The following is a 19,457-nucleotide window of genomic DNA, read 5'->3' as shown; positions in this document are numbered from 1 at the left end:
TATATAAATACTATTAATAAATTAGCAAAAATTGGCCACTCAATATTTAATATTCAATTATTTTAATTATCACAATTAAAGTTTTAATTTTATTAAATTGAACAAGCAAAGCACAACATTCAGCATTCAATCAAATATTCTTAAAGATTAATTATTATTAATAATGTTACTTCAACATATTGTTATTTTAACGTTATTTTAACATAATATGTGTGTGTGAGCAACAGCGTGTGTTACGAGTTTCAAATGGTGTAAGTGACCGCGGCGCGCCGGCGACTCCATCCATGTCATGATTATAGTGTCTGCTATATTGCTTTTTATGTATTAAACTCCAGGCAATTGGTTGATGAAAAATATATCAAAATTTAAGATACAATTTATACTAAACGAAATTTACTTTAAAGAAAAGCTTTCTTCAAAACAAAACTTAACAAACTTTAAACTAAATGTGCTTATTTAATGGCTAAAACACGTAAGGTACTACAGACTTTCTTTTTGTACAAATTGCAGCACATTCATTTAATTTTGAATTTTGCACATGTTGAAAGGCATTTGTTTGTGCATAGTAAAACATATCTGTAACATTTATCAAGTTCATAATTGTGCCTGCATTTATTAATTATTATCTTAATGAATAATGCGACAAGGAAGAAGCATGTAAACTGCGTTGTTATAAAAAAATAAACCGTGAATAATGATGAACACAGAAAATGATGGCCTAAGACTATAGGCCTACTACTTTAATATAATTAAACAATGTTTTAGAACATATAATATTTTTTAAACAAAATAAATATTTGTAAAGCCTATTATAAAACGTAGGCCTATAGTGCAAAAACGCTGCTCCATTCTGGTAGCCTCCTGCTGTGTATGAGCCGAGCCTGTAGATGAAGTGTGAGAAATTGATTAGGCCAAGGCTGCCTGCTATATATGTAATCATTATATAATACCATATTAATCACAAAGCTATAGCCTACTTACATGTTTCTACATGTTGTCATGCAAGAATAAGATTGCGTCCACAGTTTCTGGTTTCAGAGCGGTCCTCCTCTGCTCTATCGTTCGGCCAGCTGCGCTGAACACCCGCTCGCTGCTGCTGCTGCTTGCTGGAATGCAGAGGACGGATCTTGCCAGCCTGGCTAGTTTTGGGTACACCAATCCGTTCACTTTCCACCATTTCAGTAGGTCCCGGTCGTCATCCATGGCATGCTTCTGTGAATTGTACATAGCCACCTCATCCTCATCTGGTTCGTTATCATCGTCTTGGTTCTCCCACTCAGCAAATTCGGAGTCTCTCCTGGGCCTGGCTGCTGGTGGTGTGAAGCCAGTACTGCTCATTGCACTGTCAGCCGCTGCAGCATCTTCCTCCACAGGCAAGAGTAGGGTGCGAACGTGGGCATGTACTTCAGCTATCTCTACAGGAGACATCATCCTCAATTTGTTCAATTTGGGCCAGAGGAAAAGAGCAACTTTGTGCAGCATGTTCACCTTGATTTTTTGCACAATGAACTCAGCATGTCTCTGGCGCACAAATGCTTGAGTCGGTGGGAGAGGGCTGGCAATGTCTCTTCAGTCTCTCAACCCAGAGGCAGACCAGGTTTATGGTTGCGTATTTGTCGCCCTCCAACTCTCTCTGGGCATTATAGAATGGCTCCAAAAATGTGACCAGAAAGCTCAATAAGTCAGGTTCAATATTTTCGATGCGCTCAACCTCACCGCGGGTCTCCAGTTTCTCCCGTAGCTCTGAGTATATGTCTTGCACTGACTTGAGTGTGAGGTACACTGTGCTGAATCGCGTCTCCCCCATCTGTAGCACTGTCTTTGACAATTGCACAACCAGGCCAGATTGTTTTAGATATCTTACAAGTCCTTTCGCAGCAGATATGGTCTCTCCTATATCCGGCGCGTTTTCGGACAGTGCGTCGGCATGCAGACCGTGGCGAAGGACAGTATTAATTAGGTGATCGAGACAAGAAAGCCTCCTATATGGTTCCAGGGCTTTGATTATGTTGCTGCCTTCATCTGTTACCCACACTATTCGGCTGAGGGAGCTAGGGTCGAGGCCAAATTTGTTGACCAGCAAGCACACTATCTCGCGTCTGATGTTTTTTCCCGTTTTAGCATCTTCCACGGGAAAGATTGCGGTGGTGAGAGTTTTACCAACTAAATTATAGTCGTCGGTGATATAATGGCACGTTATTGCGATGTAACTTATCTTTTTGTAGTCATCAGTCCACATATCTGTGCTCATTGCTACATCTCCATTCTTCAGAGCATCTTTGAGCGTCTGTGCCAGAATTTTCCTCCTCTCATCTGCCTTTTCTATGCAAGCCTTGGAAACGGTGCTATGGTGAGGCAGAATGGACTGGGCCGATACACGACCATATGTAGCACCAACATTGATTAATTCTTGAGCTAGCCGCTCGAAGCCCTGGCCACTTACAACGTAAAATGGCCTTATGTCCCTGCAGCAAAACTCAACGCATTTCTCTGTGATGGCTTGCCTCGCCCTCTGGGGAATGCTTGGAAAAGTAACAAAAGAGGACATTGAGGGCTGAGGCTGACTACTTTTATCATTTCTGTCATGGCAAGCCTGCTTCATGTGTCTGTTCATAGTCGAAGTCCCCGTTTTTTTGCTGTCATAGGCGAGCAGCGTGCCGCATTTAATGCACGAGACAAAGCCAACACATATGTTGTCACTCCCTACGACTAGCTTAAAATGTTTCCATACCTCCGATTTTCCTTCAAACTTGCTCAGAGTTAATACTCCTGTTTTAATTTTTTTCTTTGCCTCTTCAATCTCCATGTTGCACTATAGTACAGAATAGTAGGCTGCTACAGCATGCACAGCAGGTGTGAAACGTCGAGTGTGCGAGACTTCGAGATGAGTACGAGTGGACGAGACGCTGCGCATGACACGTGTGATAAAATGAGGTATGTAACTTTCAACTCAGAGAACCAAACAATGGGTTTTGTGTTCAAGATAGTTTTATTCACTGTTTTGTCTTATACATGTGTCGAATGGAAGGTGCACATTCCAGTGCGACTCATGTTTGTCTGTCTTAACTTTCTGTGCCTGTAAATAAGAAAAGGTGAATGTAAATTATACAAATAATGATTTGTTTGTTAATTGTGAATCTCTTGTCTTACATTCTTCCTGGAATGTCCTAATAGGAGGGGCTCGCGAACAGGAAGCCTGATTTATACCTTCCCAGAGGAGGAGGAGTTCAAGTAGTGAGAATGTGAAATATTATTACATTGAATGCATGTCTTTTAAGATTCTCGTTGGTTTTCATGTTGAAAATGGAGCTTGATAAAGAAGATGCTAATATTCATGTTGGAATGTTTGATGTTAAATTTGGTCTCATAAATAATTTATGTAGATTGTAATTGAGATAGCCTTGCCATTGGTACATTTGAATTTGAGGGGAGTAGCCTCAACTATAAAGAGTCTAATTGTTTGGACAGAGAGGGGGGTGAGAGAACAAAGGGTGACTGTTGGGCCTGTAGCCAACGGGTTTGATGTTCCTCACGTAAATATTATTTTGCTATGTTTTTTTTGTCTTTTTTTTTTACTTTTGTTTGTACTTTGTTTTTTCTTGTATTGAAATTTTGGTGGATGGAACCCTGTTGCACTGCTTGGAGCATGCCCTTAAGAGAAAATTAAATCACCTTTAAGAGACTTCAGTGTTTTTACCTTTTTTTTGCTGCCTGCCTAGCCACAGCTAAGACCATCTTTACCACAAATGGTGTCAGAAGTGGGATTATGACGTCTCTGTGGGAATTGGCAGTAGAAGAGGAAAACTGGAAGTAGTAAGATGACGACTAAAGGGCATTTTGGTCCTCTACGGACTACCAGAGCACATCCTGTTTTGTTCTCAGAGGGAGAAGAGGATACAGTGGAAGCTCAGGTTGGTGAATTTGAGCTGGGGGCTGGTGCACAGGAGGAAGCCATTTCAAGCATGTTTCACCAAGCAGGCAATATTCAAGAAGAAGAGACTGATCTGGTGGTAAGACCCAAGACTGGGACAGCTAGTACTCCTCGTGATGATAAAGACAATGTTGTTGTGGGACAGGAATTTTTTACGGAAATGAGAGATTTCATGAGACAACAACAAAGAAATGAGAAAGTTTTGTTTGATGAACTGCATGATTTGAAATCTACCATTTTTCAGAAATCTAGAAATGAATGGGGCTTTGAAGAGCAAGTCAGCCAACATACTCACCACCCCTTACCTACACCAAGAACTTTCCATCCACCACCATTACGAGGTATGATGCATTCACCTCAAGTTCACCCTGTGGTTGATAGCATACAAGCTATAAGCCGATCACCAGCAGTACCTTATAGACGTTATCATGAACCACGAATTCCTGAATTCATTGAGGGGGAAGATGTGGAGAGTTTTTTCATTCGTTTTGAACGTATTGCAAGAACGTGGGGATGGCTAATGGATGAATGGGCAGCTCGAGTTGTCACTCTGTTAACAGGCAAGGCCTTGGAAGCGTATGCTGGCATGGATGAACAACGATCCGGTTTTTATGAGGACATCAAGGCTGCAGTACTAGCTAAGTACAATGTAACGGAGGAGACTTATCGCCAGCGCTTCAGGAGTCTCACAGTGCCATCTGGTGAGAGTGTCAGAGAGACATATAATCGAATTAAAGGGTTGTATAAGAGGTGGATGCGACCTGAAGTCAAGGCTAAGGACCAGATAGGAGAGACTATCATTCTTGAGCAGTACTTGAGGATTCTTCGTCCAGATGTGAGGACTTGGGTTAAAGAAAATCAACCCCAGACGGGAGAGGAAGCTGCGAGATTGGCAGAGAGGTATATGGCCGCACATCGGGAACCGCAACGGGCTTACAGAGGTACTGTGGGTAAGGGTAAAACTGAGGAGCCCAGTGATCAGACTGTGGGAGTAGTGGGGAAAACTTCTACTTTTGCTAAGGGGCCTCTGATCTGTTTTTACTGCCAGCAGCCTGGGCATAAGGCATCTCTTTGCCCATTAAGAAAACCCAAGGTAACGAACATGTGTTATGTTCCCCGAGAGGAGTGGTCCAATGAACTGGTGAAGTCCACTAACAAACATAGACATATTTTATCAGTAATTGTCAATGGTCATCCTGCTCATGCACTTGTAGATACGGGGAGTACACAAACCTTGGTAAAATCGCATTTACTGAACTGTGAAATGTTAAACTATGTGGATACAGTGTGTTTAGGATGTGTACATGGGGAAGAAAAGACCTATCCAACTGCTGATGTATCCATGGTTATTGATGAACAGGCATTTTTGCTGAGGGTGGGGGTAATTGACAATCTGGCTTATGATGTGGTGTTAGGTGATGATTTTCCTTCTTTAACTGATCTGGTCAATGCAACACCCAAAACTTGTGCAGTAGTAACCCGATCACAAACTAAAGGGCTACAACCCCTTCCCAATGCTCATGCGGATTTGTTTGGGTCTGGGGGGAAGATTAGAAAGAGTAAAAGACAACGAAAGCAAGAAAAACATAGGGGGAAGGTTAAGGCCCAGGATGTGGTGCCATGTCTCCCTGGGCCTGAGTTAGATTTCATTGATCCTCAATGGAGGGTGCCTGATAATTTGGGGGAATTGCAGAGGTCAGATGTTACCTTACAACCTCTGTATCAAAAATTGTGTGAGGTAGATGGTAAGCCTGTAGGTGTACCACAGTTTGGTGGGGATCAGTATATCTTAAAAGACAATCTTTTGTATATGGCAAACACAGAGAGTCCCAGATTGGTTGTGCCTACTGAACTGCGTAAGATGATCTTACATCTGGGTCATACTATACCCTGGTCTGGACATTTAGGTCAGCAGAAAACTTATGGGCGAATTAGTCAACGATTCTACTGGCCCAAAATGTATCAGGAAGTGCAAGATTACTGTAAGACCTGTACTGATTGACAGCTTGTAGCTCCAGTCCGTAAGGCAGATCGAAGTTATTTGCAGCCCTTACCAATCATAGGTACCCCTTTTGACCGAATAGGTATGGACATAATTGGTCCTTTAGTGAAGACTAGTTCAGGTAACCAATTTGCCCTGGTAATTTGCGACTATGCAACTCGATATCCCGAAGTGTACCCTTTGCGATCAATCCAGGTTAAACATATTGTGAAATGTTTAATTGACCTGATCTCCAGGGTTGGAGTACCTTCTGAGATTATTACTGACCAAGGGACTAATTTCATGGCTAATGTGATGAAGTTACTGTATAACCAATTGGGCATTAAAGGTATCCGAACTACACCGTTTCACCCCCAAACTGATGGGTTAGTCGAGCGTTTTAATTTACATTTACATTTACATTTATTCATTTAGCTGACGCTTTTATCCAAAGCGACTTACAATTGCTATATATGTCAGAGGTCGCACGCCTCTGGAGCAACTAGGGGTTAAGTGTCTTGCTCAGGGACACATTGGTGTCTCACAGTGGATTCGAACCCGGGTCTCTCACACCAAAGGCATGTGTCTTATCCATTGCGCCACATCACCCCCGAAAAGCATGGCACACTGAAAAGCATGCTAAAAAAATTTGTGGCTGAGACAGGTAGAGATTGGGATAAATGGATTCCTTTCCTTTTGTTTGCATACAGAGAGGTGCCCCAATGTTCAACTGGTTTCTCTCCTTTTGAGCTTTTGTATGGCAGGCAAGTTCGAGGTCCCCTGGACATGCTCAAAGAGGAGTGGACGGCAGAGAAACCAGCCCAGCGCAGTGTCGTCTCTTATGTATTGCAGATGAGGGACAAGTTGGAGACATTCCGGACTTTGGCCAAAGAAAATCTACAAGAGGCCCAGAAGAGACAGAAGGTATGGTACGACAATCATGCCAGAGAAAAAGACCTAAAACCTGGACAGAAAGTTCTGGTATTGTTACCTTCAGGTGCGTGCAAACTGTTGGCCAAGTGGCAAGGTCCGTATGTCATAACCCGAAAACTTGGCCCTGTAACATATGAGATTCTGTGTCCTGAAAGAAAGCGTCCTAAACAGATCCTTCATGTTAACCTGTTGAGGGAGTTTAAGGAGAGGGGGCTTGAACCTAAAGATCAAATGGCACTGATGGTGCGGGCAGTCATGGAGGAAGATGAATTAGAGATGGAACCAACTCGACTTTCCGTGGAGGAACCTGGCCTTAATTCACATTTAAGTGAACAACAACAACAACAACTTGCAGAGGTACGTCAATCTTTTCCATCTCTCTTCCAGGAAAGACCGGGGCGTACCAAAGCAGTGACCCATAACATTATCTTGAAAGAGGAAGTTCCAATTCGACAGAAGCCTTATCGAGTTCCCGAGAGGATGGTAGAGAAACTGAAGGAGGAGATTGAAACCATGTTGGAGATGGGAATAATCGAACCTTCCCAAAGTGAGTGGTCAAGTCCTATACTTCTGGTTCCCAAGAAAGATGGTGGATTGAGGTTCTGTACAGATTTTCGAAAACTGAACAGCGCTTCCTGCTTTGATTCCTACCCAATGCCTCGAATAGACGAACTGATTGAAAGGTTGGGTAAAGCACATTACATGACTACACTAGACCTATGTAAAGGATACTGGCAAGTGCCCCTTGACCCCTCTTGTAAGCCATACACTGCATTTCGTGCCCCCACAGGACTATATCAGTATAATGTAATGCCTTTTGGGTTACACGGAGCACCAGCAACGTTCCAGAGACTTATGGACAATGTACTTGCTGGGTGTGACCAATATGCAGCAGCTTATTTAGATGATGTAGTGATATATAGTGGAACATGGCGGGAACATTTAGATCATCTTAGTGAGATCCTACGAAGGCTTCAGAAAGCTGGACTCACAATTAATACCACCAAATGCTCGTGGGCACAAACAGAGTATTTGGGATACCTCATTGGCCATGGTCAGATTAAGCCACAGGTGGAGAAGCTTAAGTGTATTCAAGACATTCAAAGGCCACAAACAAAGAAACAAGTGAGATCATTCCTTGGTTTAATTGGGTGGTACCGTCGTTTTATTCCCCATTTCGCATCTCTGGCTACCCCATTGACTGATCTAACCAAAAAGAGTCCCTCTAAGTTTCACTGGACAGTGGAGTGCGAAGGAGCTTTTACAGCCCTTAAAGAGATGTTATGTCAAGAGGCAGTGTTGCAGGGCCCTGATTTCTTGAAGAGATTTCTTGTGCAGGTAGATGCCTCGGATGTCGGATTGGGAGCAGTTTTGGCCCAAGGAGAGTCTGGGAGTGAGAGGCCAGTACTGTTCTTGAGCAGAAAACTCTTCGACAGAGAGAGAAGATATTCAACGATTGAAAAGGAAGGCCTTGCGATCAAGTGGGCTATTGACTCTCTCCGATACTATCTACTTGGGCGGGAATTCACCCTGCAAACTGACCACCGAGCCTTGAAATGGATGCAAACAATGCAGAATAGTAATTCGAGGATACTGCGCTGGTGCCTGGCTCTGCAACCATATAAATTTACAATTGAGCATTGTCCAGGTAAGAAAAATCTCATTGCTGATTATTTGTCCCGTTTATCAGACTAATCTCATTCAGAGGAGGGGGAAGGGAGAAATGTGATAAAATGAGGTATGTAACTTTCAACTCAGAGAACCAAACAATGGGTTTTGTGTTCAAGATAGTTTTATTCACTGTTTTGTCTTATACATGTGTCGAATGGAAGGTGCACATTCCAGTGCGACTCATGTTTGTCTGTCTTAACTTTCTGTGCCTGTAAATAAGAAAAGGTGAATGTAAATTATACAAATAATGATTTGTTTGTTAATTGTGAATCTCTTGTCTTACCTTCTTCCTGGAATGTCCTAATAGGAGGGGCTCGCGAACAGGAAGCCTGATTTATACCTTCCCAGAGGAGGAGGAGTTCAAGTAGTGAGAATGTGAAATATTATTACATTGAATGCATGTCTTTTAAGATTCTCGTTGGTTTTCATGTTGAAAATGGAGCTTGATAAAGAAGATGCTAATATTCATGTTGGAATGTTTGATGTTAAATTTGGTCTCATAAATAATTTATGTAGATTGTAATTGAGATAGCCTTGCCATTGGTACATTTGAATTTGAGGGGAGTAGCCTCAACTATAAAGAGTCTAATTGTTTGGACAGAGAGGGGGGTGAGAGAACAAAGGGTGACTGTTGGGCCTGTAGCCAACGGGTTTGATGTTCCTCACGTAAATATTATTTTGCTATGTTTTTTTTGTCTTTTTTTTTACTTTTGTTTGTACTTTGTTTTTTCTTGTATTGAAATTTTGGTGGATGGAACCCTGTTGCACTGCTTGAAGCATGCCCTTAAGAGAAAATTAAATCACCTTTAAGAGACTTCAGTGTTTTTACCTTTTTTTTGCTGCCTGCCTAGCCACAGCTAAGACCATCTTTACCACAACACGTGACGTGCTTTATCAAGGGCCCGACCCGACCCGGCCCGAGGACAGTGGCGGGAAATATCGGCCCGAGAATCTAAGCTCTACTGTGATGCCGCAGGGCTACACAGAATCTCCAACTGTATTTACAGAAGAACTTTCTAGAAATTTGGAAAGTTTTGTCCCACCAAAGGGGAGTACATTAATTCAGTATGTTGATGATCTATTAATCTATTCTCCAGACCAGCGTCAGCGCTGTGGTGGGGCATTCGAGGGCCGTGCCCCCCCCCCAGCGGTTATTGATGCCCCTCCTACCACAGGCCATGGCGTGGCCCAAAAAAGAAAAAATTATTATTCTTTTTTTTTTATATTAAATGTACAAATTGTAAGTTACATGAAATTAAATGAAATGAATGGGGAAAACGCATAATTTTGGTTGTTCACGACATGTTACTAGGCTTAGTCATCATTGGTCAATGCTTATTGGTCGCTGAGTAAACTTGTTACATTTGATTTGCAGCGCGCAAAATCCATTTCAAGTTGTTGTTGTTTGAATCGAAAACAACAGTTTGTCCGTCTATATCATAGACAGTTAGCGGCTAACTGTTAACCTAATTCTCGACAAAAAATGGATTTACGAAAATGGTTTAGTCCTCCTCAGCCTCTTCCATCAGCAGACTCTGACACTCCGGCCACCAACACCTGTACCACGGTCTCTGAGAGCCGAGCTGGCCCTTCTGTTAATGCGAGCTCCGGACAACCGCCAACAGACTTAACTAGCGCAGCCATAGAGCAACAATCTACACGCCCTCCAAGTCAGCGCACAGCGGTTGATGATATCGGGACTGACAGGCCTGTCCAAATTGTGTTAAAACAGTATCCTGTAACTGTTTACAGTGGTAAGGGGCGATCATTCGTTGATAAATGGTTTCACAACAGAGAGTGGTTGGAGTACAGTGTCAAGGCAGACGCAGCATTTTGTTTTTGCTGTCGGTTGTTCAGCTTTACTAGAAAATCTGGAACATTGGATGCCTTCGCTAGTGTGGGCTATCGTAACTGGAAACACGCTATGGCCAAAGACCGTGGATTTCATAAACATGAAACTTCGAAGGACCACATGTCTTGCTATGCAATGTGGAAGGAGTCGTAATGGATGCGTCGTAATACGGGGAATGAGGTATCAACCCTTGTCAATGCAGATCAACTAAGGAAAAACCGGTATTATGTGTCTTCATTAATAGATGTGGTTGGGTTCTTGGTTGAAAACCAGTTGCCAATACGGGGGAAGATTGACGCTATTGATGACATGTCGGAGGGGGGGTCTGGACTTTTCCTGTCCATGCTTTATTACACCATCCAAAAGGATCATGAATTGGCTAATGTGGTGAAGACAATCCCTCGCAATGCCACTTACACCTGTCATGATATGCAAAATGAACTTATAAGAACACTCAGTAATGTGGTGACAGAGGCTATAGTGGAGGAAGTTGGTGACTCTTATTACACTCTGAAAGTTGATGGGACGCGTGACCCCACAGGATGTGAAAATATATCGATTGTGCTTCGATTTGTGAATGAGTCTTACGAAGTGACAGAGCGTCTACTGTGCATCGCTACGGCTCAGAAAGGTGACGCACAGACATTAACTGACACCGTTCTGACTGAGCTTAACAAAGTTGGCCTGGATAGCTAAAAAATTCTGAGTCAGGTATATGACAGAGCTGCGCTTATGTAAACATGGTGGTGTTCAGAAAATTCTACAGGACAGACTTGGACGTGAGATACCATACGTGCACAAGGGCGTGGCCACAAGGGTGGCATGGGGTGGCAGCTGCCACCCTAAAAATTAGCTTTGCCACCCCATTTGCCACCCCAGATGACTATACTGATGTAATGGACAAACAGTTTTCGGAATTGGTTTACGGGTGGGTGTCGATTTACCTTCCCCCCATCGGCTTTTATTTAAAAAAAATGTTTATCTTACTTAAGTCGATCAACTGCGTCACGAAAAGCACTTATTAAATATGATCTATAATTCACAATAGTTTTAGTTTTAAGTCTGATGTCTTCATGTAGGCTAGATAAAGTGCATTTCTGCCCTTCAGCAGGCTAAGTGTATAAGGCAGATCGGAATGAATCAATAGCTGGTGCTGTAGCCTAACTGTGTTGGACTCGGAAGAAGAACGTGCTTGTCTTGTCCAGAGACGAGTAGGCTATAGTTGTGAGAATCTCCACGCACACGAAAGCAGTCTTTTCATTTGAATCGCACATTCTGACAGGTGTAATGGTATTGAATACATTTTCATTCAAATCGCAGTGATTTCAGGAGACATAGCCAAATCAGCACAATATATTGGAGATCTTAATTCTATAAATGTTTTTAATTAATATGTTAAAAGTTTTTTATTTAATTTTTAAATGGTTGACATTTTAGTTGTAACATCTCCGAGATTATCTTGACAACAGACTTGATTGCGGATTAATTACTAATTGATATTAAAATGTAAATACACTCACCTAAAGGATTATTAGGAACACCTGTTCAATTTCTCATTAATGCAATTATCTAATCAACCAATCACATGGCAGTTGCTTCAATGCATTTAGGGGTGTGGTCCTGGTCAAGACAATCTCCTGAACTCCAAACTGAATGTCAGAATGGGAAAGAAAGGTGATTTAAGCCATTTTGAGCGTGGCATGGTTGTTGGTGCCAGACGGGCCGGTCTGAGTATTTCACAATCTGCTCAGTTACTGGGATTTTCAAGCACAACCATTTCTAGGGTTTACAAAGAATGGTGTGAAAAGGGAAAAACATCCAGTATGCGGCAGTCCTGTGGGCGAAAATGCCTTGTTGATGCTAGAGGACAGAGGAGAATGGGCCGACTGATTCAAGCTGATAGAAGAGCAACTTTGACTGAAATAACCACTCGTTACAACCGAGGTATGCAGCAAAGCATTTGTGAAGCCACAACACGCACAACCTTGAGGCGGATGGGCTACAACAGCAGAAGACCCCACCGGGTACCACTCATCTCCACTACAAATAGGAAAAAGAGGCTACATTTTGCACAAGCTCACCAAAATTGGACAGTTACATTTATTCATTTAGCTGACGCTTTTATCCAAAGCGACTTACAATTGCTATATATGTCAGAGGTCGCACGCCTCTGGAGCAACTAGGGGTTAAGTGTCTTGCTCAGGGATACATTGGTGTCTCACAGTGGATTCGAACCCGGGTCTCTCACACCAAAGGCATGTGTCTTATCCATTGCGCCACACCACCCCACACAGTTGAAGACTGGAAAAATGTTGCCTCGTCTGATGAGTCTCGATTTCTGTTGAGACATTCAGATGGTAGAGTCAGAATTTGGCGTAAACAGAATGAGAACATGGATCCATCATGCCTTGTTACCACTGTGCAGGCTGGTGGTGGTGGTGTAATGGTGTGGGGGATGTTTTCTTGGCACACTTTAGGCCCCTTAGTGCGCCCGTGTGGCTTTGTTTGTGTGTGTGACTTTTGAGTTTCGCTTGGCTAAATAGGAGGGCGTGGCCTGCTGTATTCAATAACGAGATATTAGGCGTGAAATAGGTTAGTACACCGCGGAAGTCCTCATCGTGTGAAGACCGAAGAGTGTATAGACCAACGACTCTAACGTTACGTTAGGCTACTCCACCGAGCAAGGACACCGACAAGGCACTTGAGTATTGATTTTCTTGTTTTTCCTTTCTTTTACCTTTCCGGTGGCTTCTAGTACTATATTCTCTTTTCCTATTGGTCTCTGGAATTGCCAGTCGGCTGTAAACAAAGCTGATTTCATTCTATTTCTAGTCATTTGGGTCTCAGCCTACTGGCCCTGACTGAAACCTGGATCAGACCAGAGGACACTGCCACACTGACTGGTAGGGGTGGAGGTACTGGTCTGCTCATCTCAAACGATTGGAAATTTGATCATTTACCACCTCTGTGTGACAACAGCTCATTTGAATCACATTCAATTACCATCACCAGCCCTATTAAAATCCATTTTGTGGTTGTATATCGTCCCCCAGGGCAGCTTGGCAGTTTCTTGGAGGAGCTTGATGTGCTACTCTCATCCTTTCCCGAGGACGGTACTCCTCTCATAGTTCTTGGAGACTTCAACATCCACCTAGAAAAACCTCAGGCTGCTGATTTCCACACTCTGCTTGCCTCATTCGACCACAAACGAGTATCTACTGCGGATACTCACAAATCAGGTAATAAATTGGACCTTGTTTACACACGCTACTGCTCCACTGACCATACACTGGTCACTCCACTGCACACCTCAGATCACTTCCTCCTCACTCTCAACCTCAACCTGCCTCAGAACACAACACACACTCCTCCACAGGTCACCTTTCGGCGAAACCTACTCTAGTAAACCTACTCTCACCCTCTCACCTATCCTCGGTTGCTGATCCGACGGTTGCTGCTCGCATCTCAGCCTGCCTGACAGACATTTCTGGCTGGATGAAGGACCATCACCTTCAACTAAACCTTGCGAAGACAGAGCTACTCGTGGTCCCGGCCAACCCAACACTTCATCACAACTAGTTGAGACCGAATGTTTACCACAGAATCATTCGGCTCAGGCAGCAGAACTTGCAGCACTCGCACGCGCATGTGAATTGGCCAGAGGTCACTCAGTCACTATATATACCGACTCACGATATGCATTCGGTGTATGTCATGACCATGGAGCGGTTTGGAAAAAAATCGAGGTTTCCTCACTGCTGACGGAAAACCGGTGGCACATTCAAAATTGATTGATAAATTACTTGAACATTTGTTAATGCCAAAAGAAATAGCAATTTTCAAATGTGCTGCACACATGAGAACCGGTGACGAAGTATCAAAAGGTAATAATTTTGCTGACTCTGTAGCAAAAAACACAGCGTTGACAGGATGCAGAGACTTTATAGGTTTTACATCCCTTTCTACTGATAGCACCCAAGTACCACCGTCATTGAGTGAAATTCAGAGACTGGGTACTAACCGAGAATTGAACATTTGGTCAGAGAGGGGTGAAAAAAATGTCGAAGGTGTCTGGAAAGATTTCAAAACAAACAAACCATTTCTACCTAAACAACTGTATCCTAATTTTGCAAATTGGGCTCATGGGTTAGACCATGTTTCAAAAGTAGCTATGAATGATCTGATAAGTACATCCTGGGTGGCTCCAGGATTTACATCAGTAGCAGAGAAATTCTGCTGAAATTGCCACATCTGTGCAGTGAATAATGTGGGAAGACAGAGTAAAAAAGCTATTTACTCTGCCCACCCCACACCTAATCTTCCTTTCCAGCATCTGCAGATGGATTTTATTGAGCTGACACCATGCCAAGGATATAAGTATTGTCTTGTGATTGTTGATATGTTTTCAAAGTGGGTTGAGTGTTTCCCATGCAGAAAAGCTAATGCTGTGGCTGTAGCAAAAGCTCTAATAAGGGAGGTGATTCCCAGATGGGGAATACCTGAAAAATTGTCTAGTGACAATGGAACTCATTTTGTAAATAACATACCTACAAACTCAGAAGGTCTGAAAAAGGTGACATTTTATAACACACACCCCCCCCTCCCCCCAATTCAATTTTTTTTTTACTCTTTTGGCCTGGGCAAGCCTTTCAAGGGCCCGTTTTCTCTGTTTTGCCATGTGCCTCTTTCGGGCCACACCAAACAGCAGGTGTTTCAATCACTCATTAACGTTAAACCAGACACCAATGGGTCTTGTTTCATTACGTGTTCGTTTTCATTTCGCTCATCTCTTACGACAAGATATACATAAAAAAATCAGATAATGTTAATTTTGACAGCAAATTTTGATTTAGTTTTAGTCATAGTCTTTTGACTAAAATACCATTTAGTTTTAGTCATCTGAATTGTTTTAGTTTTAGTCTAGTTTTAGTCGATGAAATACAATAAGATTTTAGTCGACTAAAATATAATGGGTTTAGTTCAATTGTAATGCATTCATTTAGAATGTCTCTAAAATGTCCAAACCCATATACTCCGGGATAAAACATCTATTAACCTGTTAATGTAATTGATTTTAAAGTTTGAACATGCAATACAGATACATATTTAACTACTGTGACTTAAAAAATATCTTAAAATTAAATAAAACCACTTTTCCTAAAGTAGAACAGTCTTCTTTCAATTAATGATATATGCATTCTTTATAACTACTAGCATACATCATTATTTATTCTTTCAAGCAGACATATTTAAATGAATTAAATATAATTAATCCTTATTAAAGCTATTAACGAGCAGTGAATGCTTTTCTTTTTCTTTTGTTGCTTGATCAATATTAAGGACACAGACCGCATTAGGTTTATTAGAGAGAGAGACTTAACCAGACAATAAAGAACAAATTGTGTAAGGTTATGGCCGAAACTGAAATGACGTGGGTTCAAGCCCTGCCCATTGTTTTAATGGCCATAAGAGGGGCAAAAACAACCCTCAGCCCACATGAAATTCTTACAGGTCGGCCCATGCGAGTAGGAATCGAACCTCCTCCCAGGAGGGTTTGGCGGGGGTAGACGAGCAAATGAGAAAATATATACTGTCACTGACCAGAACTATTAATTCATTCGCAGGTAAAAGCTGCCTTGCCGGTTCCAGGTACAGAACTGCAGCACTCTTACGAACCAGGACAGTGGGTCTGGATCAAGGACCACAGACGCAAGGCGTGGAACAGCCCGAAGTGGCTGGGTCCATACGAGATCATTCTAACAACAAATACAGCAATCAAGGTTGCTGAGCGTGACACCTGGGTTCACGTGTCGCATTGCAAGCCCCACCAACCCCCAGCAAGTGGAAAGTAGGGGAAAAAAGGGCGTGCTAGTAACGTACCTCCTCTACCAGCGAGGGAAAGGCCTTGCTACGGCTCGCAAAGAGTCATCAAGGTGAAGATGGAGCGATTCAGATGATTCAGACGGTCCATACGAGATCATTCTAACAACAAACACAGCAATCAGGGTTGCTGAGCGTGACACCTGGGTTCACGTGTCACAATGCAAGCCCCACCAACCCCCAGCAAGTGGAAAGTAGGGGAAAAAAGGGCGTGCTAGTAACGTACCTCCTCTACCAGCGAGGGAAAGGCCTTGCTACGGCTCGCAAAGAGTCATCAAGGTGAAGATGGAGTGATTCAGACGGTCCATACGAGGTCATTCTAACAACAAATACAGCAATCAAGGATGCTGAGCACTGATATGCAGTAATAACCTGGGTTCACGTGTCGCATTGCAAGCCCCACCAACCCCTAGCAAGTGGAAAGTAGGGGAAAAAAGGGCGTGCTAGTAACGTACCTCCTCTACCAGCGAGGGAAAGGCCTTGCTACGGCTCGCAAAGAGTCATCAAGGTGAAGATGGAGCGATTCAGACGGTCCATACGAGGTCATTCTAACAACAAATACAGCAATCAAGGATGCTGAGCACTGATATGCAGTAATAACCTGGGTTCATGTGTCGCATTGCAAGCCCCACCAACCCCTAGCAAGTGGAAAGTAGGGGAAAAAAGGGCGTGCTAGTAACGTACCTCCTCTACCAGCGAGGGAAAGACCTTGCTACGGCTCGCAAAGAGTCATCAAGGTGAAGAGGGAGCGATTCAGACGTCTGTGGGGTCAACGGGACGACCAGCGCACCTGGGAGCGAATGTGGTCTGACAGAATGTTTAAGTATAGTATATGTGTTGTTGTATTCATAAGTGTGTTGCTTTTGATCATGTTACTGTTTCTGTTTGGATTTTCTCCAGGAAGTAATCAGGGTAGAAAAAAAAGGGAAGTGCCTGTTCATCATGACTATTCATCCGACACCGACCCAAACCAATATGGGTTAAATTTGTTCTGGAAATATGCTGATTACACAGCTAAAAAAATTTGCACCTAACAAAGATTGTTATGTCTGTGCTCATGCCTCCTTTCCGCCGCGTATCCATATCCTCTGTTGCCAGAGCCAGTTGAGGGTCACAAATTGAAGTGTATTTTATCTTACATAGCTGGACCGTGGTCAGAATGTTCCCGAAAAATCTTCCATAAGAAAATCTTCCACCTGAATGTGATAATGTAACTATTCCGGCACCAATGCTCTCTCTCTCCACTGAAGGCAAAAAGAAGGTCTGGCCTTTGCCAAAGCAGAAATTTAAAGAGTGTTATAGGTCAAAAAGGGGAAACCAATCCTTAGGGATACTTGGGATGTGAAACCATCCACGAAGTTAGCTGTTATGAGCCCACAGGTAAAAGTGACCACCTTGCAGGAGGGGCTTACATCCTTTTTGACTACTACTGGTTGTGCGGTCATACTGCATATCCCAGTCTGCCTGTTTCATGGAATGGTCTCTGCGCTTTGGTTCAGCTCAGAGCAAAAATTAAGATTGGCTATGTGGGAAAACCTCAGAGAGAGAAAAGGGCCTTAAAGAGAAGGGATGATGACACTTGGTGGAGACATGACATTTCTGACACCCCCGAAGAAAACCTTGTAATTGCCAAAACTTCTCAGTTTTGGAAGGCTTTTCTGATACATAATGCTGTAACTGACACAATGAACTGGATTAATAGAATCCATTTTGAACTATTCCGATTCGCAAACGACACCCAATTGGCTCTGGCACTCTTGAAAAGCGAGGTGGGGGCTATCAGACAAGTGACTCTGGAAAACAGAATGGCACTAGATGCAATTCTTGCGGAGGAAGGGGGAGTTTGTGTTAAAATTGGCAAAGAATTCTGTACTTACATTCCAGCTTATGATGCAGATGGTAGTACCATTTCAAAGGTGCTAGACGATATGTCAAAGGTGCGGAATGATTTGTGGCAGGATGAACAGGCAAAGAACAAAGCAATAGGATGGGGGTTAGATTGGATTGCTGATGCTTTTGGTAATATCTTTGGACCCATTCTTAAGCTCTTATTGCCATTAATTGTCACCGTGCTCATTGTAGCAATCGTGATCGGATGTGTAATCAAATGTATTCGAGTATGGGGAGATTGGTCAGAAGCATTGTGGAAGAAGAAGAGGACCACCACCGAATGCAGTTGCGCCCAATTGACCGTACAGAGAGTCATTACCGTAATGTTCCAAATTAAACAAATCTGGGAATTAATTATGGTCGTTCCAAATACGACCAGAGAGGGGAGTGTGGTAGAAAATTAATGAATAAAATAATATAACTGTATTTTAAACTAACCATGATTCTAACAGTAATAACACAAACTTTACTTCTTCCTTCCAGGGCTAACATTCTAACACTTGGAAACACATTGTACTAAAAAGTTCTGTTTTTGTCTATTTGAGTTATGCAAAAATTGTCTGGTGCTGACTATAACAAAATCAAAAATATACTTGTCCCATGACATATTGAGTAATCAACAGAACTCTTAACCCTTTACTTGTGTTTTCCAAGATATTTTTGCATAGGCCACTAACAGAGGGTGAAAAGGAGGGGGCTTGCTTTATATTAATAGAAGGTGACAATATTAAATTCATGAGTTAGGCAGGTGATTTGTTTTCTATGTGTCATGTCTTTATCCTATAAAACCTGATGTATTATTCTATGTGGCTGAGAGATTTCTTTGAGAACTGCTCGAGAAACTCTCCCGGCTGTAATTAAAGCATTTGAAGGACAATTGCTAGAGTTTGTCTGTCATTTATGCTGCGCAGCAACAGAACAAGTAAGTCAGGAAAGCGAGTTAGTTAGAGTAGGACTCCGCCAGTTGTCGACTGAAGACGCAAGAGCTAGAGTATAAAGGTATTGGGTGTCGATTAGTAGACGCCCCAGTTTAAGGTATTGGGTGTCGATTTGTAGACACCCCAGATAAAGGTATTGGTGTCGATTTGGAGACGCCACAGATAGTAAGATCAATTGGGTGTCGATTTGGAGATGCCCCAGAGTAGTTAGGTTTAGCGAAAAATCTACCACAGTAGTTTGTGACGTCAGAAACACCAGCGATTTCAATCAGTGTTTTTGAGACTGTCTTTGGTTCACTGCAGGTTTAAGGAGGAAATACTCAGCAATGGTGTTGACTTATGAATTTGCACATGGTTTGTCTTAAAGCATATTAAAAACAC

The sequence above is a fragment of the Rutilus rutilus genome (assembly GCF_951802725.1).
Source record: "Rutilus rutilus genome assembly, chromosome: 4".
NCBI lineage: Eukaryota > Metazoa > Chordata > Actinopteri > Cypriniformes > Leuciscidae > Rutilus > Rutilus rutilus.
The sequence above is the reverse complement of the archived record's forward strand: the minus strand, read 5'-3'. Positions refer to the sequence as shown.